Raw genomic sequence first — 27,828 nt, 5'->3', positions numbered from 1 at the left:
CCATCCCAACGGCTCCTAAATCAGAATTACTGTCTCAGTTTCCCGGACCAGGAAACTGAGGATCAGAGTGGTTCTGTAATTTGGTCAAGGTCACACAGCTGGTTGGTGCTGGCGGGGTGGAGGCTGGGTTTCAACCATTTAACTAGTCAAAGCTCATTAACTTCCCCCTCCTCCACCTGAGGAGGCGTTACGGCACCTACTCCATTTGCGTAGCCGCGAGGTCGGGGATACAGCGCACTGGGGCGCGGGGCGGGAGAGGCCGGCTCGCCCTAGCGGCGACCCGGAGCCGCTCCCAGATTCGGACGTTACGAAGTTTCCGTGGATTTCGCTCGCCTCCCTTCCGCAGCTCGTCCCCGCTCCGCAGCACTTACGCCGCTAGCGCAGTAGGGCTCAGGTGCTGCCGCTGGCGGGGGCCTGCCGCCGGGAGGGAGGCAGGGACGCAGTTTACGTAAGCGTCTCCTCGCAGGTGCATGCGGCCGCCACCAGCGTGTGCTCCTTGCGCGCTCCCAGGTGCGTAGTTGGCGCAGGCGGCGGCGCGGCACGGCGGCGGCGGGCGCTGGCCGGCGCTCTCAGGTGCGGCAGAGCGCGCGTGGAGGGGGCGCGCGACGAGTGAGGGGGCGGGCTTTCCGTTCCCCGGCAGCCGCGGGGCCCGCCCCCTGGCCCGGCCAATGGGCGCGCTCGGCGGCGTCACGTGCTCGCCGCCGCCGCCGCCGCCGAAGCGGAGACCGGAGCCGCGAGCGCCACCAGGGCAGCAGCCGCCGCAGCCGCCGCCGCTGGGCTGAGGAGCCGGAGACGCAGGCTGACGAGGTGGCGGCGGCGGCGGAGCGGGAGCAGGGACCGGGCGCGGGCAGAGCGCGGCGGTGCGGGTAGGCTGCAGCGGAGGGGCAGGCGCCTGCGCGGCGGGCCGTCCCGGGCGGGCGGCGGTTGAGGCGGCGGTTGAGGCGGTTGGCGGTGCCGGCCCGGGCCCCGCATTGTTTGTTGTGCGTCCTTAGCAGCAGCGGCGGCGGCGGCGGCGGTGGCGGTGGCGGCAGCGGCGGCCGCGGCGGAGAGCAGGGAGCAATCCCGGCCCCCGTGGCTCCGGCATTGTGGCCGCCGCCGCCGCCGCCGCAGTTGCGGTGCCCTGGCTGCTTCGGGCAAGGGCAGCCGGCAGTCTTCCTCACCTTCGTGGAGGGTGGGGGGGGGGGGCCGGGTCCCGGCCCCGAGCGGGGAGAGGGCGTGGGCTGTGTGAGGAGACCCGAAGCTGGGGGCTCTGGGTAGGATGGAGGGTGAAGGGCTCTGGGCAGGTGTTGGAGGACGTTGGGGGCAGGGGCTGGGGGAGAGGCTACGGGGGGCGGCTGGAGGGTGTGGGCAGATTTGGGTGAGAAGGAAGGGTGGAGGGATCTGGCCCACTGGAGGGTGAGGCCTTTCGGGCAGATTCGGGAGACCCATGGGGGCCGGAGCGAGTGGGGGCAGCTTGTGGGGGTTCGGGAGGGTGTGAAGGAGGCTTAGGGAGGACAGGGGGCGAGTGTGATGGGATTGGAAGGAATCGAGGGAGGCATGGAAGAGGCGGATGTCCCGGCCGGGGCTGCGTGTGAGGGGCACGGAGTGGGGCCAGATAGCAGGAAGACGGTGGACAGAAATGTAAAGGGAAATGTGGAAGGTGTCCGGCTCGGGGCAGTGTGGCAGGGTGAGCGTGGAAAGAGGTTGTGGGGGTGGGTGGAAGGAGGGTCTCTGGAGTGATGGGGAGGGAAATGGAGGGTGTTCAGGCAGGAGGAACGGGAGGGTAGGCCCAGAGGCTTCAGGAGACCCGGTGAGCGGTGTGAGGACAGGGTTTGTCCAGGAAGGAGGCAGGAGGGTGCTGAGGCTGGACAGATGGGCCCTGCCAGGGAAGAGCATGTGAGAGGAGAAGCGGGTATCTGATCTGGTGAGGCGCTCAGGGGAGAAGAGTAGAGGGCGGGCGATTGGAGCAGGGCCCGAGTTTGAGGGGTTTGGGAGAGAAGTCCTGACGGTAGTGAAGGGTGGTGGGGACGGAGAGGAGGTGCTGGGGCATTTAGTAGAGATCAGAGTGAGTGAAAAGGAGGGTGTTCTGGAGGAAGTATGAATGAAGGTGGGGAGTATCAAGAGAGGGGACTTAAGGGTTGGGGAGACTTTGCAGGGGACCAGTGGAGTGCAGTGCGGAGGGCCAGAGGTGTGTGTGGGGGGAGGGAAATGTTCTTGGAGTGGCAGGTGAGGTGTGAGGACGGATGGAAGTGTTTCTAGGGCAGGACCTGTGGAGGGAAGTTGGGGAGAAGGAAAGAGAGGGGGTGGGGGGTGCGTGCTGAAGGGAGATGAGTAGAGGGGTGCAGTAGGGGTAAGTTCGAAGAAGTATACAGGTCTGTGTACAGTATGAGAGGGAGAGAGGCATGGGTTTGGGGGCTGTGGTAGAAGTGGGTAGGAGGGAACAAAGGGAAGGAAAGGGGGAAGATAGGATATTTTTGGGTAGAGGATGCTGAAAAATGCCCAGTGCCAGCAGTAGTGGGGTAAGGCAAGGGTGAGATGGGTATGTGTGTAGACATGTCTGTGACTAGAACGGGGTAGATTGGGTTTGGGGTGGTGGTGGGGGAAGTAGGATGCCCAGGTTTAGAGCAGGAAATGACTATTCAGGCTGGAGAGAATTAGGAAAACTGGTTGCTTGAAAGAGTGTGGAAGGAGTGGGTGCTGAAATGTGAGGAAAGCCTGGAAAACTTTGGGTCCTGAGAGACTAAAGGAGCCACCGTGTTTTGGGTCAGTGAAAGTATGTGGAAGGGCAGAGTGTAGAATTTGGGGGAGAAAAAACCCTAAAGGGAGAGGATTAAATTATTGCCTTAGAGGAACTGGAGAGTGTGTGAGGGTGTGTGTGGATCCTGGAATGATGTTAATGGAAAATGGAGGATATTAAGCCCTTTACCATATATGAAAGTTCATGCTTCTAGGATCAGAGAGATCAGGAAGCCTTGGTTTTAGTTCCAGAACCCAGTGAATGGGGATGGGATAAGGGAGAGCTGAGTACACACTCCCAGGTTAGAGGAGCTGTGGGTGGAGTATCATTCTAGCACATTGCCCTGATGAGTGGGCAAATAGAGGAGCCACGCAGGGTCCAGAGGAGAGCACCTGGAGTGAGTAGAAGCAGGACTGCAGCAGGTTCAGGGCAGGTTTCTTTGTGAAGATTCTGCAAGAGAGCAGGGCCTAGCGTGTTTGAGGGCTGTTTTTCAGAGGGAGGAAAGGATACCTTGGTGCGGTGTATCAGGTACCTTGGTGCTTTCTGGGTAATAGGGCAGTTTTCAGGCATTTGAGTGATGTAATATCTCAGTCCCATGCTAGAGGCAGACAGAGGTAATGTATTAAATACATCCAGCTTCTAAAAGTGGCAGGAATGGAGCTTTATGACTTTCAAGGTGGAGATAACAGATCCTCGGTTGTCTCCCGAATAGTTCAAGTAAAATTTATTAGTAGAGGCTTTTGGATTTTCTGTTATTTTAGTTTGAGTTGGGGAGTGCGGTGTTAGCTTTATTGAGGAACGACTTTGGGGGTTATGTGGACATATGAAATAACCTTTAGGTGTTTGAACACAGACTTTTCAGCAGGACTTGTTCAGTGTTCTGTGGCTTGTGTTAGATTCTTTGGGATTTGAAAGGATTAAGGAAACTGCTTTGAGACTGCCTCAGTAAGCAGTGTTTTCTAGAATCTTGGAAAGCGATTTCCTTTTTGATAGTTGAAGGTTCAGTCTTGTCAGATTTTGCAAAAAAAAAATTTAATCATGTTGCAGATGTAACTTCAATTATTGCTTTGTGGGCTTTGGGTAGTGTTTAATATGGTACCTCGTATGATCTCACATGAAAGGTCCTCTTTGGTACCTTGGGAAGCTTTCTGGGTTGATTAGTTTTCTTCTTTTGTCCATTTAGGAAGTATCTAAATTGTTAGTTTGAATAATGCAGCCATTGTGAGTTCAAATAAGTTTGAGTGGAAGTGGGAATCTTGCCTAAACATAATGAGGCTGAACAGAACACCACATTTTAAGTAATCTCTATCTGTAAGTATAAATATTTTAAAAATAAACTGGAAACCAATCATTCTTAAAATTCAAATTTGAAGTGTATCATGAAGGCAGCAAAATAATGCTCTAAAGGCATTGCTATAAGATTTTATTTTTGGAGGACAAAGTTTTTAAAAATATAGATGCCTCTTATTGAAATTCTTAGCAGTGTTTTGAGATTTGATACATGTATTTAATGTAATTATAATGAACATGTTTGACCCCTTTGGCTTCCTGGCAGAGAATTTGAGCAGTAAGATATAAGATGAATAGAGTGACCTTTGAAAATTCTTTCCCATTTGACTGTTGTTTTCTCTTTGTATTTTTTAAGTCCATTGTGTTGGTTCATTTAATTGATTTGGAGCAAGTAGTACTTCCTTGTTCAAAATATTCAATTCTGGTTTAGTGTTCTGTTTCTATGTATTGTTCCGTGAAGTTCTAAGGTTTGGGATAATTTGTGGGCACTTTAAAATATTATCCTAAGTTTATGAACCAAGGCAAGCAGGTTGTTTAGACTTTGTAGGCTAAATAATTGGGTCTGGTTTTATTTTCACTGGTGACTTGCTGGACAAGATACTTAATCCCTTTGTGCTTGTTTCTCCTTCAGAAACCTGACTCTTTATCTACCTCCCAGGAGAATTGAGATGGTTTATATAAAACAAGTTTAAACCTTTCAGGAAGGTTAGCACTATGTAAGTAGGGGTAATAGCTGTTATTTCTTTGACTCTTTATTTCATTTTAGCCTGGTCAAATAATAATTTGGCATTAGGTGGGTTAATTTGTAGTGAGAAACTTGGATAGAGATGAAGCTTCTGTGAATTTTAGAGATATCTGCAAATTGAAGTTTGTTCATTCTTTGCTCTACTGTCTACTGATTTTTCCTGGCTCATTTGTGCAGCTAAGTATTGGTGCTGATTTGAATTCTTGAGTCTAAGCAGAAACTTGTGAGAGACATTCTAAGTATGAATTTCCAGGGACAGAATGTTTTTCATGTCTCAGAGTTCAATTTCTAAATCAGAAATAATACATGTAATACATTTCCCTATGGTTTTTTGTAGAAAATTGATTAATTTTGGGTGACTTGAACAGAAAAATGGAGCTATTGCTTCTAGTGGCATTAAGCCTCCTTTTTCAGATTTATTGAATACTTTTTCCTTTTTCAAGTTTTAGTTAGCAAATAATCACCGTATCTATTTGACATTACTTAAGCCCATTGACAGGTTATGCTCTGTGGGGGGATAATTTTTAAATGCTTTCAAAATGTTTTATTTGGTTTATTGTAAAAAACCTCCAGATTTTGGTCCTGATTGACATTGCAAAAATGTAAATAGTAAGTTGCTTTATTAGGCATTAATTTGCTTGAGCTTGATAATATGTGAAGCCCTGACAATAGTCTTTCTATGCTAACTGATCTATTCTTAGTCATTTACTACCTTTTATAACATTTTGGACACCGTTATCCATCTTACTGCTCTTCTGTTTTCATTTGTTTTGCATGGATCCTTTTATTGGAAAATTGCTTGTTTTTAAAAATTTATTCAGCTGTAGAAAAACTGTTTCTGACAGGTAATTATGAGAGGCTTCACAGTCTAATTTTAGAAAACTGTTTATTGAGAGATGTATGTTAAATTTATGTCAGTTAAAATAGAAAGGAATAAAATACTGAGACCAGATTAATGGTGAGCTGAATACTTAAATGGTTTGAGCCTGAAAGATTTGCAATTCTTTAACTTTTAGGTCATACATTAAATAATAAGGTGACCAAAGGACCTGATTTGTCACTTTCATGCTTTTTATTTCTTGTCTTGAGGGGCCTTTAAGTGTATCATTTTTTTCAAGTTTATTTTTTTAAATATAATTTATTTATTTTAATTGGAGGTTAATTACTTAACAATATTGTATTGGTTTTGCCATACATCAACATGAATCCGCCATAGGTGTACACGTGTTCCCCATCTTGAACCCCCCTCCCACTTCCCTCCCCGTACCATCCCTCTGGGTCATCCCAGTGCAGCCCTGAGCATCCTGTATCCTGCATCGAACCTGGACTAGCGATTCGTTTCACATATGATATTATACATGTTTCAGTGCCATTCTCCCAAATCATCCCACCCTCTCCCTCTCCCACAGAGTCCAAAAGAGTGTTCTATACATCTGTGTCTCTTTTGCTGTCTCACATACAGGGTTATCGTTACCATCTTTCTAAATTCCATATATATGCGTTAGTATGCTGTATTGGTGTTTTTCTTAAAACACTGTATTGGTGTTTTAAGTTTATTTTTAATTGGAGAAAAGTTGCTTTATAGTGTTCTGTTGGTTTTCTGCCTTATAAGTGTATCATTTTTGAGAATTATGATGTCTAACAATATGTGTGTTGCAGAGTGAATGAAGCAGCTTCAAATTTTAGTTATTTGGTATTCAAATTCTCTTAACTTCTGACATAACTAACACTATGTAGAACATCTGCTTTCTTTAGTTAACTTTAGCACAACTTGAAAGGGTACAGTAGATTATATCAGTAATAAAATCACAGCTTTGCATTGTGTGACTTCATGGTTCATTTCCATTTGAGAAGTGAGAATTCTGTAGCAGGTTGTGTGATAAATTCTAAGGCATTTCTGGGTCATGGTTAAGATGGAGTTTCTTCCTGCACCTGCAGATTTTCCTGTTCTTTGCAGTTTTCTAGGTGCTGGGAAACACAATATCCAGTTGGTTAGATCAGCATTTTGTTTATGAGTTGAATTTAACAGTTAATACTATGGACATAAAGCAGAAAGTAATTGTCCTAAAGACTGTCTAGATTTATTTTTATTTTTTGTGTTGCTTACCTGTTTTGTCCGTTTAAGTCAGCAAACACGTGTTGACTTTAGGCTTAAAGGTATGTTTTGTGTCAGACCTGAGATTTCTTAGTAGGGCTCAATAATATTGTTTTCAGTAAAGAACAGATCCTTCCCTAGATAGACTGGCCCTAAACATGGAAATGAAGCCTATAACTGTGGTTACCTATGTTCAGTCAGCCTGCCTGAGAATCATTATATTTTAAGACAGCTGGATAGTGGTGACCTGATGAAGTGTTTTGTTTCTGAAAGTTAAGATGAAGGCAGTTCATTCTTAAGATGTTTATAATTCCAGATAAATCTCAAACATTGCATCTAATTATGCAGTGTTAGGCTTCTAGAGCTTAGGCAATCTACATTTTAACTTGATGGAACCATGTAGCTCTTAACCTGGACAGCTCAGGTTCAGTTAGCGAAGCTATTGAACTGGAAGGGAAAGGTGTTGTAGTTTTGGTAGTGTAGGTTAGCAGCTAGAGAAAATAAGCATTTGGCACCATAGCTATGCATATTTTTGGTTGTTTTGATGTAAGCTGTAAATAAGCTTACAGTGCCAAGGTTTGGGTGGAAGAACAGATACCCATACTAGTGATGAGGCTTTTTAAAAGATAGTATCTTAAAAATGAGTATTAACCATGATGCTTTCTGATAAGCCAGCTTTGGGGTGAATGTGGAGTTATACAAAATAGGCTTTTGAAATTGGTCAGCATTATTGTTTAGTAGTGTCTTTTATTTTTAGAGCTCAGGGTTCACATACCTGGACTTTGGTCCCTGTGATAGCTGTGTAAGTGAACAGCAGAGTATTACATTTAAAGAAATGGAGGAACCAAGAGTTGACCCTAGAGCAGAGATAGACTTTCAGAGCACTCTTTATGAAGCTGTATATCAAATTCCTGATAGTCCCCACAGTTTGCAAGGAAGGTTGAAGGCTGGGCAAATTTGAAACCTGCCTCTGTTAGTGTCTTCCTAAGGTCTACTTGGAGTAATGCTTGTCCTCCTTAGGAGGCGCAGGGCCATAGGGTGATGCAGTGGCAGTGAATCTGAGGGAACAGGCTAGACTTGGGTGGGCTCTTCCTATAGGTGGGCACAGAGATGGCCTGTGCAAGCTCAGTGGCTGGATCGGGTAAGAGAAGGATGTTTTTGACACAGAAAAGACTTGGCCCAGAGATCTCCTCCTGCTGTTTACTAGTCGTAGATCTCTTTTCTCATGTATAAAATTGGAATAAAACCCCTAATTTACAGAATTATAGTGAGAATTAAACAAGATAAGAAAGTTGTAAGCTCTGAAGCATATGGCTTTTTTTTTTTGAAGGGAAGATTGAGCAGAAATTAAGGACAGGCTTTGAAGTAATAAGCAGTTTGACTCAGGTCCTAGATTTTTATTTTTTATCATGGCATTTTCAGAGGTACATAAAAAGGAACAGTACAGTGAATGTCCATATACCCATCAGCTAACTTCAACAGTTAGCAGCAAGGTGCTGCTCTTGTTTCATCTCTCCCTCATTCACAGTTACTATCTGTCATTGTTTTTGCTGGTGTATTTACAGCAAATCTTAGACATTATATGCTTTTGTTCATAAATACTTCAGTGTGTATTTCTAGCAGATCAGAAACTTAAAAAGAACCTCACAAACTATTTTAACCCTCTAAATTAACAATTATTCCTTATCTAATACTCAGAAGGAGCTGAATTTGAAACATAGCTCTACCACTCACCAGCTTTGTGTGTTAATCAAATTACTAGCGCTGTCTGAGCTTCTGGTTCCTTATCTGTAACATAAAGATAATACTTTATGAAGTTATTTTAAATGAAATAACATATAAAATGCTTAACATGAAGATTCTCAGTAAATGGCCCAACCTCTCTTCTGAGCCTCCTGTGGCATGTGAATTAGAATTACAGGGTGCCCTCCTCCCTTCTCGAGTATCACAAGGGGTAACAGTACTCTGGAATTACTGCCCACTAACCTAGTAAAATTTCTCTTCATCGAGCTATCTGACTCTTCTGGTGAAATTCTGTAACCGTTGAAATCATATCCATTCTTCCTTCCTTCCTGTAGCAACATTATTCTCGTACTGGCTCATTCCAGTCAGCATATATACACTATTATTTCATTTATTGTTTTTCTAAAATGACCTTTTCTTGACCAAACTGTCTCTTCTAACTACAACTCAATTTTTCAGCTTCTTGAAAAGGTTGTTTCTGCTCATCTTCAGTTTTCCTGTCCTCTCCTGAACCTACTACAGTGAAACTTCCAGCTCATCACTGCTGTTGTCAAAACCACCGTGTTTAATTCTTACTTGACCTGTTAGCAGCACTGGGTGCAGTAGACGCCTCCTTCCTTCAGACGCTTTATGCTCTGCTTTCTGGGACACCACACTCTGCTGGTTTCCTTCTGCCTCCTTGGCTTCTTCTCTGTCTCCTTTGTTGGTTCTTTCTTATCACTCCTACCTCTTAATATTGGACTGTCCCGTGGTATCTCTGCTCTTTATTCTCATTCTCTTGGTGATCTCTTTCAACATCATGGCTTTAAATATGATATATGTGCCAATAAGTTCCAAATTTTATCTGAAACTCCAGGTTACTGCGTACTTTGACACTTAGATATTTCGTTGGCATCTCATACTGAACTTGTCTTAACCAAACTCCCTATTTCCTCTGCCTCTTTCATGGTCTTCCACATTTTATTTTAGTAAAGCAGCTTCCTCCATCTTTCCAGTTTCTCAGGCCAAAACTTGGAGTCATCCTTGCCTCTCTTCCTCTCACACACATCTGATTCCCCAGGAAATCTTGCCAGTCCTTTCTTCAAAGTGTATCCAGACTCTGAGCAGTTTTCATCAGCGCTACTGGTTTAAGTCTACATCAACTCCTCTGAATTACTACAGTGGCCCTTTTTACTCCTGCCCTCTTATAGTCTGTTTGCAGTACTCTAGCAAGAATGATTCTTTCAAGAAGCTAAGTCATTTTTGTCTCCTTCGGGTCAGAACTCTCAGGGATTCCATATCTTTTCTCAGAGTAAAAGGCCAGGTTCTGTTAAAGCTGTGAGTGATTGGATCCCTTCTTTCCTCTCTGACATTGGAACTTTTCTTTTTGCTTACTCCATTCTTGCCACAGTCGCCTTCTTGTTCCTCTCACGTGAGAGGCACATGCCTGTCTCCTGTCCTTTGTATTTGCTATTTGCCCTGCTTAGAATACTGTTTCTCAGATATATGGGTGGCTCCATCTTTTTCAGGTCTTTGTGCCTGTCTCCCCTTTCCATGAGCCTTAGTGTGTGTGTACGTGTGTGTGCTTGTGTGTGTTCAACTCTTTGCAACGCCCAGGGCTATAGCCCACCAGGTTCCTCTGTCTATGGAATTTTCCAGGCAAGAATACTGGAGTGGGTTGCCATTTTCTACTCCCAGCTCAGGGGATCTTCCCAGCTCAGGGATTGTCTCCTGCGTCTGCTGTCTTGGCAGGCAGATTCTTCACCTCTGTGCCACCTAGGAAACCAGAGACCTTCTCTTACCACACTGTCGAAATGGCAGTTCGTCTGTTTCCGGCCCTCCCTGCCCTCCCTTTCCCACCTTCTTTTTCTCCATACCACTTAAACCATTTAACTTATGGTATATTTTGCGCGCTTATTTTGTTTATTGCTTTTTCCCCTCCATTAGTATATATAAGCTCCGTAAAACCAAGGGTTAATGTTGTCTTTGTGTTCTGTAGATTCAAAAGCAGCTAGAATAGTGCCTAGCACTAAGTAAGCACTTGAGTAATTTGTTCAGTGAACTATTCTTTATTAGTTATAGTCTGTCACTTTGTAATGGATGCTATAGTTGGGATTTTGGTTTTTCCCTTGGATGTGTTGTACCTTTAAGTTTTTATGATGTATTTCTGTTTTCTTCATGAATATCTTTTCTTGAGACTGCTAATAGGCAGTCATTCATTATAATTTTGAGTCCTTGTTATGTACTAGTTGCATTGGAGGATACAAAGATAAAACATTGACCCTGACCTTCAAAAATTTAGTCTATGAGGGTAGGTGATGGTATGATTTTGAGATATCGATAAATTTTTTAAAGTAAGTACTTAAGAGATAAAATGGCTGAGGAATTTAAAAGAGCAAGAAATTATTTCTGCTAAGGGGAATAGGGAGAGACTTCTGGTATGTGGTACCTGTGCTGAGTCACAGGTAAAAATTGGGATTAGATTATGAGACAGAGGGAGAGAATTCCATATGGAGGGGACGGCACTGGCAAAATAAGAATGATTTCTGTGGAAAAGAACAAAGTGGTTCAATTAGTTAAAGATAGGGGAATATGAAAGGAATTGGTGGAGTGTGTTTGGAGTGGAATATTGGAGTCACCGATAGAGGTCTTGAGTGTAAGAATGAGGAATTCAAACTTTATTGTCGATAGTGAGGCTTCAGTGAAAGGTTTTGATTTAAGCAAGAGTGGAGGGATGACATTATTAGAGCTTTCTTTATGAATTTGACAACTTTATGCGAAAAGAGGGGCCAGAACACATATAGTGATTAACGATGCCATTATAACAGTTTGAGGAAAAACGTGATAAAGGTAGTGCAAATGGGTATAAAAAAGGATGCCTTGGAATTGATGAAACTTGGCAGCTGGATGTGAGGGCTGAGCTCCAAGCCTACAAGGTTTCAAGTGTAGTTGACAGGTCAGGCTGGGGTGCCCTGAGGAGAAGTTGGGAACCCAGAAGAGATGGGATCAGGGACATTTTTAGTTTAGTTTTGATATTCAGTTTGCAAGTGTGGTGGTGACATCATAGGTGATTGTTGCTCTGATAGAAAATCAGGAATCTTTAGAAAGGATGCGCATCTGTGGCTTTGTGCCTTCATTTTGATACAATTAATGACAGAGAAGTGATTCAGCTGCTGAAACTGTTCCGGAGGTCTGAGTCTTGATAACTGATTTGGAAAGCTTCAAGTCATCCAAAAACTCTTGATTTGTGAGTGGCTCTGCTTGTTTCACTGTTTGTTAGATGAGCTTCTCTAAGTTGTAAAGCATTTTAGCAGCTTGAAACAACTTAAATGTTGCCCTTTGAATGTCCCTTTACTGCTGATTCATTAGCTGTGGATATCTTAGCAGTGAAAACAACAGAGTTCCCAACTCGTTACCTTGATCACTTTGTTGAGATTGCTTTGACTGAAAAGGTTTGCAGGATCAGGCCATACTGCTCTTTTTCTTTCCCCTTGGGACTTACAGGCATCGGAGAGGAAGACAAGCCTTCTATGCTAATTGATGGTAGTTAAGGTGTTCGTTGCCAAAACAATTCTTTAACAACCTACACTTAACAAAATACCAGAAGATAACAAGAGGATTTAGCTTCTATTCCAGGCAAATTCAAAAACAGAATAAGGTCTTTTTAGATTTATATCATTTTCATGAGCCTTGTCGCAGGAGGAGTTTTTAACCCCAAGGTTATTTATAGGAAAAAAGAATTATTTGCAAAATAATGTTGATTAAGGTATACAGTTTTTATTTATAGACTGTCTAATGATGCATGATATTTATAATTTTATACTTGGTGCCTTTTAAAATAGTTGAATAAAAAGGCATCATTGAGTTTGTTAGTTGAGAACTTGCAACTTCACCAGCTTGGTTTGGAATGGTGACCTTGAGTTTACCACATTAGTCATCTCTCCTTTGTGCTTAGATCATAATGTCAGTGAATATGGTTTTGGCACTGTCCTTACAGAGTCTGTTCTTACTTCCCAGTGAATAGGAGTCTGCAGGACCCAAGTACCCTGAAATGAGCAAGTTTTCTTGTTTAGGATAACTTACATTTTTCAGTCCAAAGGAGGTGCTTATATTGTACATATGGTAGTTAATTTAGCAGATGTAGCGTATATTATAATTTTTTTGACCATAGGCAATTTTCACTAAATTTGTTTGCCAAGAATATAAAGTGTACCATTTTAATATTATGAGGAACCTGTAAGAATCTTTTTAGTCTTGTTTTGTTCTTTGACAGATGTGGTTAAGGCACTTGTTCAAAATCACACACCTCACTGGCGGCAGAGTTAGGATGAGAAATAGCTTTCTTAATCTCCAGGTGTGGAGATTGTCTCCTTTGACAATTATTGTTTTTAGGTTAATCATTTTAAAGTGAACAATTTGGTGGCATATAGTTTATTCACATGTTGAGCAACCATTCACCCTAACTAGTTCAAAACATTTCTGTCATTCCAAAGTGAAACCCCTGACCCATTAAGCAGTTTGAAAAAAATTTAAGCGATTAAAATAAAAATTTTTAAATAATGAAAATAAATGTCTTTACTTTGACCAGGTCAGCAATAGCAGGTTTGTATTAGAGGTCACCCATCTCTGATTTGCCAGAAGGAGAGAACTTTTTTTATATTATTTAGTAGTGGACATATTTTATTTACAACAACAACAGCATTACAAAGAAAGTGTCAGTCATATTATGATTAACAACACGAGCCGACATGCATTATACATATTACCTCTAATCTTTACACTAGCCTTTCAGAAAGATTACTCTGTTTCAGATAAGAAAACTAAGGCTTTGTTCAGTAACTCTGGCATTACTTAACTGGTAAATTGTGAACTTGTTTTTTGAATCCATGTCGGTTTGGTTCCAAAAGTTGGCTAACAGCAACAAATGGAAGGGATTTTCTTGTTTGGGGGTTCAGTTCAGTCGCTCACTCTTTGCGACCCCATGAATAGCAGCATGCCAGGCCTCCCTGTCCATCACCAACTCCCGGAGTTCACCCAAACTCATGTCCATTGAGTTGGTGATGCCATCCAGCCATCTCATCCTCTGTTGTCCCCTTCTCCTCCTGCCTCCAATCCCTCTCAGCATCAGAGTCTTTTCCAATGAGTCAACTCTTCGCGTGCGGTGGCCAAAGTACTGGAGTTTCAGCTTTAGCATCATTCCTTCCAAAGAAATCCCAGGACTGATCTCCTTCAGAAAGGACTGGTTGGATCTCCTTGCAGTCCAAGGGACTCTCAAGGGTTCTCCAACACCACAGTTCAAAAGCATCAATTCTTCAGCGCTCAGCTTTCTTCACAGTCCAACTTTCACATCCGTACATGACCACTGGAAAAACCATAGCTTTGACTAGATGGACCTTCGTTGGCAAAGTAATGTCTCTGCTTTTGAATATGCTATCTAGATTGGTCATAACTTTTCTTCCAAGGAGTGTCTTTTAATTTCATGGCTGCAGTGATTTTTGGAGCCCCCCCAAATAAAGTCTGACACTGTTTCCACTGTTTCCCCATCTATTTCCCATGAAGTGACGGGACCAGATGCCATGATCTTCGTTTTCTGAATGTTGAGCTTTAAGCCAACTTTTTCACTCTTCTCTTCCACTTTCATCAAGAGGCTTTTTAGTTCCTCTTCACTTTCTGCCATAAGGGTGGTGTTTGGGGGTGGGCCAGGACTATTTTAGCAGGAAGGTGTATAAGAGAAGGGGAGAGTAGTTGAGTTCACTGGTCTTGGTAGTGTCTCCAGTAATAACTACTTTCTCCTGACCAATTAATACCTGTATTCCATACAGGAAAAGCAAAATAGGAAATAACCTTTGGAACCCTTTAATGGATATATATATATATACAATTAGAAGAGATTGCAGTGTAGTTTCTGAGGTGTGTTCTTAGAATGCTATATTTCTTTTTTGCCTTCTCATTAATTTTTTGTGAATTGTTACTTTCTTTTTAAAATTGTAAATTGATTTGCATGAGTATTGACTAGTCATAACACTTTTGGATTGACTTTTCCATTTTAGATACTTTTAAAAAGCGGTGGTTTACTTCCAAAGAATAACTCAAATTGTATTTGTTGAAGGATTTTATAATTACACTTTTGCCCCTGTTGGAAAAAACCCTAATTATATCTTTTTTTAAAATTTGAAAGAACTTTAGTAGTCCAATTTTCAGTTATTCCCCTCAAAGGGGCTAGTAAGTCACTTCATAAACCTTGTCACTTTTTACTGTGTTTTGAATGACATGACTTCTTTTCTCCTGAGTAATAGGCACTGGAGTAATTTGCTTTGATATGCTGGGTTTTGAGTGAAAAGGATGTGTAAAAGATAGCTTCCTGGCTATTTTGGACAAAAGAATTTTTTTTTTATGGTTATGTAAACATAATATAAACTGAAACAACAGCAGCCATCTCAAATGGCCTGAGTTTAAGTGTATTGATAGTTATCCAAAGAAGTATAGATTTTCAACAGTGACCCTGTGACTTTTGCTAATATCTAAACAGTAAGTACTTACAGAAATGGATTCCAAACTCTTAAAAACTTTTTATTTAAAAATTTTAAAATGCCCTTATATAATAACTTGGCTCAGATATTACGCATCATTTTTCTCCTTTGACCAGGATGAGTTTTTTCACTCTGGAACCAGTAAAAACATATCATAAAGAGTACAGGCTTTGGAGTTGGTTAGATTTCAAATCCTTTCTCTGCCACTTAATAGCTCTAAGACATTCTCTCACCTTTAAAAATAATATAATACCTCATAACTCTACTAAGAAGGATTAAAGAGTGATGTCTCTAAAGGGCTCAGTACAGTGTCTGGCACACATTAAACTGTGTTCAGATTGTAGTTGTAGAAAGAAGTCTAAATTTTGGTAGCCTAGCCTGGAGAACCCCAGGGACAGAGGAGCCTAGTGGGCTTCCGTCTATGGGGTCGCACAGAATTGGACACGACTGAAGCGACTTAGCAGCAGCAGCAGCAGCAGCAGACAAATATCAGTGCAATGCAAATACAGTACAGCCTCACAGTAAAGTGCACATTCTGAAATCAATACATTCCTTCTTGGGTTTTTTGTTTTGTTATTTTTTTTTCGAAGTGCCGTATGTCAGTTTTCATTACTTCCTGCAGCTTGCCCTCCTTTTCTCAGAAATGCTTGGCAAAAATCTCCATTGATTATTGTATAATTTACCTCACAGATTAGAAGGTGCTCCCTGTACAAGCTAATGATGAGGCATTCGCTCCTCATAGCTGGCCTTCGGTGAGGTGTTCATGTGTTGCATGCTGACAGGTTCTTACCACCTTCAGAGATGTCTGCTGGCTGAATGCCCAAGCTTATGTCAAACAAGACAGTACTGGTTGCCTGGAGTGAAAGAAGTACCAAGTGCCTACTTAGCATTTATAGTATATTTTATGATGACTGTTAATATTAAAGCATGAAAGTCTATATCCTGGTCTATTAATTTTACTCATTACTTCCCCATTACTTGTTTCGCTTCTCTTGTTGTGTTCAGAAAAGCATATAGACGGCTTTTTACTCTAAACTGTAGGCTTGAAGTTGTAATGAATTATAATCCAAGAGTATTAGCTGTGGAGGGGACTTTGGAGATCAACTAGCTTATCTTGTAGATGAGAAAACTGGCTGAGAGAAGTTGTGAGTTGCTTCAGGACACGAGAGCAGGTGACAGGTCTGATTTCCAGTCTAGTGCTGAGGGCTAATCTGTAGAGTGGAGAGAGCCCTGGACTTTGAAATCGCTCAGTCCTGATTCCGCCTCCTGATTCCACCATTTATTAACAGTATGACCTTTGTTAAGAGCACCTGAATATCCTTCCTGCTCTGTTATACTTTGTAGGGTGATGAGGATTATGAGGTAATGTAAGTAAGGCACAGTGCCTGGCATAGGCTGTGGATGCAAGGGCTGTGTTATGTTGTACTGTTTTTCTTGATTACTTAAAACAGATCATATGGTTAAGTGATTATTCTTTATGAAATGGGAATCAATGAGAATGGTTAATGTTTTTGCCAAATCCTTTCACTGGACTGTTTACTACAAAATGAGAGTAAAACTCATCTTGTGCTCCAGAGCTGCTCCAAGTTGTACAGCGTTGACATTGCTTCTTCCTGGGAAATGTTTGGCGTTGCCCAAGGAAAATGGGAATAGAATGGGGAACATCAGAATCCACCTATGTTTAGTTAGGCTAGCAGTTCTCAGACTTCTGAATTCAAGATTTCTTTATACACTTAAAAATTATTGAGGACCCCAAGGATCTCTTGTTTATGAGAATTTTATCTGTTGATATTTATATTATTAGAAATTATACCTGATAAAATGTGTATAATTATTCATTTAAAATAAGAAATGTTAAATTATGTATGTGTAAGTAAATGTTTTAAGTTTTAGGTTTTAAATTTTTTGTTTCAAGTTACAAAAGTAATACATGCAAATTAAAGTAATATAGAATCAAAATAAAAAATGAAATTATTTCATCCCCATCATATACATACTCCAATGCCTGTAGTCAAGAGTTTAGCATGTATTCTTCTAGAACTATTTCTATGCAGTTATAAATTCTCTCATACTACAAATGTTTGAGTTTTAAAAAAATAAAAATTGCATATATTTAAGGTACCCAGGGACAGGGGAGCCTGGTGGGCTGCCGTCTATGGGGTCGCACAGAGTCAGACATGACTGAAGTGACACAGCAGCAGCAGCGTGATATTTTGATGAACATATATCTAGTGAAATAATTATCATAGTTGAGCTAATTACTATATCCCTATTTGGTGTAGTTCTTTTTTTTTTGGTAGTGCAATCACCTGAAATCTGTCACAGCAAATTTCTAGTATCCAGTAGTATTATTGGCTATAGCCATATGCTTGACATTATTAGATTAATTGACTTATTCATCCTACATAACTACCACTTTGTAACCTTTGACCAACATCTACCCATTTCTCCCACTTCCTGTAAACGATGTATTTTTATTGAAAAATAACTATTTTCCAAAACACAAAATAGAGTAGCATTGCTTTACATTTTTGCGAATCTCATTAATGTATAGCTTAATAGAAGAGAGCCGCATTCTGATAGGTGCTTCTGCATTTAGTCTGTTGTATGTTGTTCTAGTTGAATTGGGCTTTACACAGATTTGAATTTGAAAGAAGGGAGGTGTATTTTAATAGCTTTTTCTGATAATTTTGTGTATTCTTCTTTAATACTATACTGCCACTGCTGCTGCTGCTAAGTCGCTTCAGTCGTGTCCGACTCTGTGCGACCCCATAGACAGCAGCCCACCCGGCTCTGTCGTCCCTGGGATTCTCCAGGCAAGAATACTGGAGTGGGTTGCCATTTCCTTCTCCAATACATGAAAGTGAAAAGTGAAAGTGAAGTCGTGTCCGACTCCTAGTGATCCCGTGGACTGCAGCCTACCAGGCTCCTCCATCTATGGGACCTTCCCGGCAAGAGTACTGGAGTGGGTTGCCATTGCCTTCTCTGTCCAGTATAATGCTATACTAGAACTTGGCAAATGGCAGTGTCTTAATGGAATCTGAAACCAGATCAGTGAGCTTTTTATATTTGTCCCATTAAAATTTGTTGATCTGTTGCATTTTGAATGGATCTTTATTCATACGTGATTTTGTAACATCGTATGTTGGTCATTTGGAAAATGTTGGTTCGCTAAACTATTTTGAACTTCTGGACGTGATATATTTCATTTTATAATATCTCCATACATTCTGTAACCTCTGGAAAACTCTACGCTTGTGAGTTTCAGTTCAGTTCAGTTTAAATGAGAGTTAAAATGGCATGTAATGCTTCAGTTCAGTTCAGTTCAGTCACGCAGTCGTGTCCGACTCTTTGCAACCCCATGAATCGTAGCACGCCAGGTCTCCCTGTCTATCACCAACTCCTGGAGTTCACTCAGGTTCACGTCCATCGAGTCCGTGATGCCATCCAGCCATCTCATCCTCTCTCGTCCCCTTCTCCTCCTGCCCCCAATCCCTCCTAGCATCAAAGTCTTTTCCAATGAGTCAACTCTTTGCATGAGGTGGCCAAAGTACTGGAGTTTCAGCTTCAGCATCATTCCTTCCAAAGAAATCCCAGGGCTGATCTCCTTCAAAATGGACTGGTTGGATCTCCTCGTGAGTCTTCTCCAACACCACAGTTCAAAAGCATCAATTCTTCGGTGCTCAGCCTTCTTCACAGTCCAACTCTCACATCCATACATGACTACTGGAAAAACCATAGCCTTGACTAGACAGACCTTAGTCGGCAAAGTAATGTCTCTGCTTTTGAATATGCTATCTAGGTTGGTCATAACTTTCCTTCCAAGGAGTAAGCGTCTTTTAATTTCATGGCTGCAGTCACCATCTGCAGTGATTTTGGAGCCCCCCAAAATAAAGTCTGACACTGTTTCCACTGTTTCCCCATCTATTTCCCATGAAGTGATGGGACCAGATGCCATGATCTTCGTTTTCTGAACGTTGAGCTTTAAGCCAACTTTTTCACTCTTCTCTTTCATTTTCATCAAGAGGCTCTTTAGCTCCTCTTCACTTCTGCCATAAGGGTGGTGTCATCTGCATATCTGAGGTTATTGATATTTCTCCCGGCAATCTTGATTCCAGCTTGTGTTTCTTCCAGTCCAGCATTTCTCATGATGTACTCTACATATAAGTTATAAATAAGCAGGGTGACAATATACAGCCTTGATGTACTCCTTTTCCTATTTGGAACCAGTCTGTTGTTCCATGTCCAGTTCTAACTGTTGCTTCCTGACCTGCATACAGATTTCTCAAGAGGCGGGTCAGGTGGTCTGGTATTCCCATCTCTCTCAGAATTTTCCACAGTTTCTTGTGATCCACACAGTCAAAGGCTTTGGCATAGTCAATAAAGCAGAAATAGATGTTTTTCTGGAACTCTCTTGCTTTTTCAATGATCCAGCGGATGTTGGCAATTTGATCTCTGGTTCCTCTGCCTTTTCTAAAACCAGCTTGAACATCAGGAAGTTCACGGTTCACGTATTGCTGAAGCCTGCCTTGGAGAATTTTGAGCATTACTTTACTAGCATGTGAGATGAGTGCAATTGTGCGGTAGTTTGAGCATTCTTTTGCATTGCCTTTCTTTGGAATTAGAATGAAAACTGACCTTTTCCAGTCCCGCGGCCACTGCTGAGTTTTCCAAATTTGCTGGCATATTGAGTGCAACACTTTGACAGCATCATCTTTCAGGATTTGAAATAGCTCTACTGGAATGCCATCACCTCCACTAGCTTTGTTCGTAGTGATGCTTTCTAAGGCCCACTTGACTTCACATTCCAGGATGTCTGGCTCTAGATGAGTGATCACACCATTGTGATTATCCGGGTCATGAAGATCTTTTTTGTACAGTTCTGTGTATTCTCGCCACCTCTTCTTAATATCTTCTGCTTCTGTTAGGTCCATACCATTTCTGTCCTTTATCGAGCCCATCTTTGCATGAAATGTTCCCTTGGTATCTCTGATTTTCTTGAAGAGATCTCTAGTCTTTCCCATTCTGTTGTTTTCCTCTATTTCTTTGCATTGATCGCTGAAGAAGGCTTTCTTATCTCTTCTTTGGAATTCTGCATTCAGATACTTATATCTTTCCTTTTCTCCTTTGCTTTTCGCTTCTCTTCTTTTCACAGCTATTTGTAAGGCCTCCCCAGACAGCCATTTTGCTTTTTTGCATTTCTTTTTCATGGGGATGGTCTTGATCCCTGTCTCCTGTACAGTGTCACGAACCTCATTCCATAGTTCATCAGGCACTCTATCTATCAGATCTAGGCCCTTAAATCTATTTCTCACTTCCACTGTATAATCATAAGGGATTTGATTGAGGTCATACCTGAATGGTCTAGCGGTTTTCCCTACTTTTTCAATTTAAGTCTGAATTTGGCAATAAGGAGTTCATGATCTGAGCCACAGTCAGCTCCTGGTCTTGTTTTTGTTGACTATATAGAGCTTCTCCATCTTTGGCTGCAAAGAATATAATCAGTCTGATTTCGGTGTTGACCATCTGGTGATGTCCATGTGTAGAGTCTTCTCTTGTGTTGTGGGAACAGGGTGTTTGCTATGACCAGTACTACTGTGAAAATACTTTTGGCCTTTTAGACCCTTGAAAGTGTCTTGAAGACCTCCAGAGGTCCCTGGATCACAGTTAGAGAAACTGTGGCATTAGACAAAGTAAAGGTAGTGACTAGATAAGCAGACTGCAACTTAATAGTGGGTAATCTGGAAATTAAAATGCAGTGGATTGTTGTGTAAGTCTCAGTTTCAGAAACTATCTAATATATTCCTTGAAATAAAAAGTGGGCTAATTTTGAAGTGCAGTGAGTTGGTTATTGAATATTTAAGTGCTTTTTATAGATAACACTTTGTGTTAAGGTACTGCTAAACGTGGATTCCATCCCTAGGTCGAGAAGATTCCCTGGAGAAGGAAATGGCAACCTACTCCAGCATCCTTGCCTAGGAAATTCCATGGACAGAGGACCCTGGTATGCTACAGTCCATGGGGTTGCAAAAGATTCAGACAGGTCTCAGTGACTAAATGGAGCAAAAGATTTACATTATGAAAATGGATTCCTTTTCTTCAGTAGTTTGTAGTCTAGTGAGAGAGGTTAGATGTATAATCTCCTGAAAAGATAACTAATGCAGTATTCTCTGTAACAAGTGTGACATGTACAGTGTTGGGTAGAATGAGTTTTATTTAAGTAGGTGAGGGAGAGAGGAGGCCATTGTCTTTACAAGGGAGAAGTGCGATACTTACTCAATTCAGATAGTCATTATGTCAGTTAAGCTAGATTGGATAATTCATGTAGAGTAATTAATCTAGGCTTGCAAAATTAAATTGGAATATATATTTTTATTCTCAACATTGTTACCTTATTTTTGTAGAATTGTATGGTTTCCAGTATTTTTACATCTTTAGCCGTATCTTTAGATCTTTCAAACAGTTTCACTGTGAGGTGAACAGTGGTGGTTCTATTTTATAAAGGAGAAAAGTGAGGCCTGGAATGGTTAATTGACGTATTAGCTAAGAAGTTGTATAGCTGGAATTTGAACCCTTGTCTGTCTCCAAAGTGTTTTCGGTTATGTTTCTGTTTGGTCAGTGAGTTTTAAGGAAGTATTTTTGGATTGTAGTCGGGAATTTTGCGATTTTTCAAAGGATGACTATTTTAAGCGGAGGTTGGATGGTGGTTATTCTTCTCATTTTAAAGGTGTTGATTGGCATTTGGATTCTGAATTTATTTTTTATTGTAATTTTTACTTAGTTACTTGATTAAATTATTGTAAAATAGTAATGAATTGAAATTTTCTAAGGTGGCATTTTACTATGTTGGTGAACAATATGTGGACTTTACAGTTTGTTTTAGGCCAAGAATTAACTTACCTTTACTGTCTAATACATTACTCTTTGATTGGATAATATGGTTATAGTCACTTTTGAAAGAGTATTGTGGCTTACAAAGCTGGTTTGAGGGAAAAAAAATTCATTTGTACTGGCAGTCAGCCAATATTTTATAAGCTACAATTTTCTTTTGAATAGCTGGTGGTTTGTAGCTCCATAATTTGTGGTTCTTCTGAACTTGTAAAAAGATTACACGTATTTAAAAATGACCTTATCACTTTAATGTTTTAAGCAACATACAGCTGTCGAATTTTTTAATAGCATTCTTGTGTGTTTTATTTAATTTACCTGGACTGAGAATCTGTTTTAAATTAATTTATACAGTGGAATCATCCCCCCTCCCCCCCTAAACTCCAGACAAACCTAAAACCAAAAACTATTTGGGTAATGTAACAGGCAAAATTAAAGGCAAAGGAGATGTGAATCTCTTCTAAATCAGTCTGCCAAATCCTCGCTGTCTCCATGCTGGTCCATTTCTTAGCCACGGCTACCCAGATGTGTGAATTCTGTGGTGTGTGGGTTTGTTTGGGTGTGTTTAGTGTTCCTACATGACATTTAGTTTTAAATCTTATTTGTGTGTGTTTGTGATGCTGCCACTGCTGCTTTTTCACATGCAGGTGGAAAAGAGCAGTTCATTTGAAATGTTTCATGTTCTCTGCCTTGTTCTCATGGGGTGGGTGGGTGGGGGTGTGTGTGTGTGTGTGCATCCAACTCTTTTGCGACCCTGTGAACTGTAGCCCACCAGGCTCCTCTGTCAATGGGATTTCCCAGGGAAGAATACTGGAGTGGGTTGCCATTTCCTTCTCCAGGGGATCTTTCTATCCCAGGGATCAAACCTGTCTCTTCTGCATTGCAGGCGGCTTCTTTACTGCTGAAACACTGGGAATGCTTCATGGTTTGTGTGTAGGTAGTTAAATTTGTGAAAGTCCTGAGATTGTTTCAAATCCTTCCTTTTGATTTTAGGTTAAATCTTAAATGGAATATGGTAACCTTTTTGCTTGAAAGATTTTGGAAAGCCAGATTAATGGTTCCATTTTTATATTTATAGAAGTTTCACAGATGAAAATGAACCTAGTATTCCCAACTTCTGATTCAAACACCCATTACCAAGGAAGGACGTTATTTAAAAATAGATCATAATGAACTGTTATCTTTCTTGTATTAATTTTTAAAGTCTTCTGTTTCTGGAAGATGGGTGAGATTTGGGTGAGATTTATCAGTGGAATGGTTTTTAGGTAAGATTTTAGCAAATTGTTAATGGCCAGATTCTTAACTCTGTTAATAATCCTGGCATGCAATAAGGGTTGCTTTTGAAAAGACTCTCTTACTTTGGCAGATACTGATGCTCAATCTTAATTGCACATTGGAATATCTAAGAGCTTAAAAAAGCGTGGATCACCTTTTAAGCTCGAGGGATTCTAATTGAATTGGTCTAGGATACTGGCTTCCCTGGTGGCTCAGACCGTAAAGCGTCTGCCTTCAATGCTGGAGACCCGGGTTCAATCCCTGGCTTGGGAAGATGCCCTGGAGAAGGGAATGGCAACCCACTCCAGTACTCTTGCTTGGAAAATCCCATGGACAGAGGAGGCTGGTAGGCTGCAGTCCATGGGGTCACTAAGAGTTGGACACGACTGAGCGACTTAGTTACTAACTTAAGATACTGCCTAAGCGTCGGAATTCTTAGAGGTGAGTCAGCCCACCCAGGGGAAATACTTGATTTTGGAGAGTATGTCTCTACCTTTGGAGTGTAAAAAAATTCTTATTTTGGGATAATTGTAGATTCTCTTGCTGTTGTTAAGAAATAATATATTCAATAAAAACCCATTAGTATAATTTGGTCTTTCAAAAGAATGTTATAAAAGTGGAATCATACAGTATGTAATCTTTTAAGATTGGTTTTTTTTGTTTACTTAGCATAATTTTGTTGAGATCCATCCAAGTAGTTGTATGTATCAATAGTTTGTTCCTTTTTATAGCTGAGTGGTATGTCATGGTAGATAGAAATGTCTCAGTTTGTTTAATTGGGGGATGTTTGGATTGTTGCCAGTTTTTGGCTATTACCAGTAAAGCTAATGTGAACATTTGTATATAGGTTTTTGTATATACGTTCTCATTTTTCTGGGATTAATGCCCAAGAGTGCAATTGCTTCATTGTATGGTGAATACAGTAGTTTTATAAGACACTCCTGACTTTTTCAGAGAGGATGTAGCATTACATTTCCACCAGCAATGTATGAATGGCTCAATTTCTCTACATCTTTACTAGCATTTGATGTTACTACTTTTTTTTAAGGAAAATTAGCAGACTTTATTATTTAGGATAGTTGTAGGTTTGCAGAAAGTTGAGCAGAGTTCAACTTCAGGTTAATACAGGGTTCCCATATATATCTTTCTCCTTCACTGGTTGCCCCTTTTATTAATATCTTTCATTAGTTAAATTTGATGGACTAACATTGATACATTATTATCTAAATTCCATAGTTTACATTAGGGTTCACTATTTGTGTTATTTGTTCTATGGGTTTTGACAAGTACATCTGTATCCACCATATCATACAGAATAGTTTCATTATCCTAAAAAAATCTCCCTGTGTTCTACCTATTTATCCCTCCCGCACCCCCTGATCTTTTTCCAATTAAAGTTTTCCCTTATCCAGAGTGTCATGTACAATCAGCCCTCCATATCTGTGGGTCTTTAACCTTGAAATTTCAGTCTTCATTTGGTTGAATTTACAGATGTGGAACCTGTGGATACGAATGCATTTGAGTATCGCAGATGAGTGGATTGAGTACAGGGGATGACTGTAATTGAAATAATACATTTATAGCCTTTTCAGATTGGCTTCTTTCACTTAGCAATATCCATTTAAGGTTCCTCCATGTCTTTTGGTGGTTTGATAGCTCATCTTTTAAATTCTTAATAATAATTCCTCTGTGTGGATATATTAGTTTGTTCATTCACCTATTGAAAGATCTTGTTTCCAGTCTTTTGAAAATTATGAATAAAGCTGCTATAAACATCTGTGTCTAGGTGGACATAAATTTTTAACTCATTGGATAAATACCTAGGAGTGCGATTCCTGTATTATATGATAAAAGACTGTGCTTAGCATTGTAAGAAACTGCTAAATAGTTTTCCAAAGTGAAAGGAGCTCAGCCAGGTCCAACTCTTTGCGACCCTGTGGACTATATAGTCCATGGAATTCTCCCAGCCAGAATACTGGAGTGGGTAGCCTTTCCCTTCTCCAAGGGATCTTCTCCAAGCCACTTCTCCAAGTGGCTGTACTATTTTGCAATGAATTATTCTTTGTTTAGCCATTCAGATCAATATGTAGTAATGTCTCATTTTGGCTTTAATTTGTATTTCTTTAATGGCTAATGGTGACTGCAGCCATGAAATTAAAAGATGCTTACTCCCTGGAAGAAAAGTTATGACCAATCTAGATAGCATATTGAAAAGCAGAGACATTACTTTGCCAACAAAGGTCTGTTTAGTCAAGGCTATGGTTTTTCCTGGGTCATGTATGGATGTGAGAGTTGGACTGTGAAGAAAGCTGAGTGCCGAAGAATTGATGCTTTTGAACTGTGGTGTTGGAGAAGACTCATGAGGAGATCCAACCAGTCCATTCTGAAGGAGATCAGCCCTGGGATTTCTTTGGAAGGAATGATGCTAAAGGTGAAACTCCAGTACTTTGGCCACCTCATGCGAAGAGTTGACTCATTGGAAAAGACTGTGATGCTGGGAGGGATTGGGGGCAGGAGGAGAAGGGGACGAGAGAGGATGAGATGTCTGGATGGCATCACTAACTCAATGGAGATGAGTCTGAGTGAACTCTGGGAGTTGGTGATGGACAGGGAGGCCTGGTGTGATGCGATTCATGGGGTTGCAAAGAGTTGGGACACGAATGAGCGACTGAACTGAACTGAATGGCTAATGATATTGAGCATCTTTTAAAGTGTTTATTTGCCATCTATATGTCCTTTTTAGTGAAATGTCTTTTGCTCATTTTCTAATTGGATTGCTTGTTTTTTTTATTTTACTGTTGAGCTTTGAACTTTCTTTATGTATTGTTCAAACATTTTGGCTACCCAGTATTTTAGCCAGAAGTCTTGTTGGATATATGGTTTGCAGATATTTTTCTCTCTGTTTTTAACTTTTTTCTTTTTTAAAAATCTTAACTGGATTTCATAGAAGAAAAGGTTTTAACTTTGATGAGGTCCAGTTTATCAGGTTTCTTTTTATGGGTCTTGTTTTCGGTGTCAAGTCTGAGAGTGTCAAGTCTTAGCACTGTAGACCCAGCTCTGTGTTATGAAGATTTTCTGTAGTATTACATTTAAGTCTGTGATCTGTTTGAATTAGTTTTTATGTAAGCTATGAGATTTAGGTCTAAGTTTTTTTTTTTTTTTTTTTGTCTTTTGTTTGCTTCTTTTTTTTTTTGGACTATTAATGTCCAAGTCCTCCAGCATCATTGGTTGAAAAGGCTATCCTTCCTTCATTTAATTACTTTTGCACCTTTTTCAGAATCCAGTTGGACCAAGTTTTGTGCGATTCTAATTCTGGGTCTCTATTCTGTTCCATTGATCTAAGTGTACTCTTCTGCTGGTACCAGCAGGCTTGATTATTGTAGCAGTATAGTAAGTCTTTAACTTGGGTGGGGAGTGACTCTTCATCTTTTATTCTTTTTCAAAATTGTTTTAGCAATTCTAGATTTTGTGACTTGCCATTTTAGAATAAGTTTGTGTAAGGAAAATCTTGATAGGAATTTCATTAAATCAGTGGATCAATTTGGGGGAAATTGGTAGCTTTACTATGGTGCATCTTTACCATTGGTTTGAGATGAGAATGAGGTTAGAGATTGGAATGAGATTAGAGAGAAGGAATTCTGTAGAAAAGGTATTCTACCTCAGTTAGACAGAGAGATTTGTTTATAACTAGCAAAATGTTAATTTTTTAAGCCCCCCTCCCCACTTTGGTGCTAAAAAAACCATTAATAAAGTAATGGGAATGGAAGTAATTGTTAATTTATTCATAAACGTATTTACTCAACACCCTTGTGAATATCTGTTGTGGGCCAGGCAGTGTTCTAGACACTGGAATACAGTGGTACAGGCAAGGTCCCTACTTTTGTTGACCTTATGTTCCTGTGTTGAAGTAGAAAATGTATAATCAAGAAATACACCATTAAGTGCTAGCCAGATAATTAAAATATACGTTGATATTAAGACAGGAGAGTGATGGAGGTGGCTGCTTAATTGGATGATCGGGGAAGGCCTCTGAAGAGATCTTGTTTATAGTTAGATCTGAAGGTTAAGAAAGAGTCTCTTTGGCTGGAAGACTCTGCCAGCCAGAGAGGACTGCTAGTGCAGAGCAGGGACACGGCTGATATGTGGGAGGAGCCAAAAAGGAGGACAGAGTGATTGGAGTGTAACCAGGAGGGAGAGAGGAAGAGCCGAGAGTGAGATACGGACGAGTGTTTGGTGAGGTAGGCAGGGGCCAGATCAGCTGAGACTTTGTAAACCTGGGTAAGGAGTTTATATTATGTATACGTTTATCATACATAAATGTGTAGAAAAAGTATTCTACTTCAGTTAGATGGAGAGATTTGTTTATAGCTAGCAAAATGTTAACTTTTTAAGCCCCCCTCCCCACTTTGGTGCTAAAAAAAAAACCATTAATAGAGTAATGGGAATGGAAGTAATTGTTAATTTATTCATAAACGTATTTACTCAACACCCTTGTGAATATCTGTTGTGGGCCAGGCAGGGTTCTAGACATATATTCAGATATGTGGCAAATATATTTACACACACA

General features: G+C 40.8%; 1 protein-coding gene across 3 annotated transcripts in view; it reads left to right on the top strand.

The window, feature by feature from the left end:
* The first annotated feature begins 706 nt into the window (after positions 1 to 706).
* The window catches only part of LOC120851972 (spermatid perinuclear RNA binding protein), a 145,136-nt gene continuing 118,014 nt past the window's right edge, over positions 707 to 27,828 (top strand). For 2 of the 3 annotated variants that reach the window (XM_040225086.1, XM_040225084.1), the window contains exon 1: positions 707 to 866. The gene's annotated coding sequence lies outside the window, so the exon portion shown is untranslated. Of the gene's footprint in view, positions 867 to 1,178; positions 4,723 to 27,828 lie in introns of those variants that run through there. The other variant, XM_040225085.1, reaches the window with a different exon arrangement.

The sequence above is a fragment of the Oryx dammah genome, unplaced genomic scaffold (genome assembly GCF_014754425.2).
Source record: "Oryx dammah isolate SB20612 unplaced genomic scaffold, SCBI_Odam_1.1 HiC_scaffold_25, whole genome shotgun sequence".
Lineage (NCBI taxonomy): Eukaryota > Metazoa > Chordata > Mammalia > Artiodactyla > Bovidae > Oryx > Oryx dammah.
This window is presented reverse-complemented; position numbering and strand designations above follow the sequence as displayed.